Source organism: Balaenoptera physalus (assembly GCF_965194825.1).
Source record: "Balaenoptera physalus genome assembly, chromosome: 12".
NCBI lineage: Eukaryota > Metazoa > Chordata > Mammalia > Artiodactyla > Balaenopteridae > Balaenoptera > Balaenoptera physalus.
This window is the reverse complement of record NC_138897.1, coordinates 16298886-16299725: the sequence shown is the minus strand read 5'-3', so window position 1 is coordinate 16299725 and position 840 is coordinate 16298886.

Genomic DNA, 840 nt, shown 5'->3' with positions numbered 1-840 from the left:
TCCAAGCCGGGTCGCCCCGGCTCCTCCCCTCTCGCCCGGGACCCAGCCTCTTCCCTGGTCCCTCCCCTCGCAGCGGGGCGGGTCCTTCCCTCTCCCAGCCTCGGGGTCCTCGCCCACCCACCCCGGGCGGGGCCGGCACGCCGAACCTTCCACCTCCCACCTCTCGATCAGCTCCGAACACTCCGGAGACCCGCGGGGGCATGTTTGACGGGCCCGGGGACCCGGGTCCGAGGGTCCGCTCCCCCCAGTCCTGCCTCAGTGGTCCCACCTCCCCCTCGGGCTTGCCTCACTCCTTCGGCTCCTCTCCTTCAGCCCAGGCTCGCCTTCTGCCCCGAGGCTCGCTTCCTCCGCCGGGCTGAGCGCCAGGGGCGACCCTTGGAAAGACCGAGAGAAGGCTCCCTGGCTTTCTGGCTTTGGAAGTCAGTCCACGCTTCTTCCCAGTTTGAATTTTCCCCTCTTTCTTCCTCTTTTTAGTCCCACCGGCAATCCTCTTTAGGCTCTGTAGTCCGAAGCCTCGGACTTCGGGTTTATTTTGTTTGTCTATATCTGATTTAACTACTCTTTCCTGTCCCCTCGGACTTGCGCGCCCGCAGGCCCCCTGACCCCGGCGCCCGCCCCCGGAGACGGTGGGACCATCTGTGCCCGCAGGCCCGGCGACTTCAAGGGTCCCACGGCCCAGCAGGAGGCTGGGAGGCGCCGAATCGGACACGCTGCCCGGCTCAAGCCGGTGGGAGACCCGCTAGGGGTTGTCACCCTCGCAGACTATTTGTCCTGAGGGAACCCTCCCCACCAAACCATCTTCCAGGCCAAGGAGGTGACCCAGCCTCAGGCTGAGGGGGG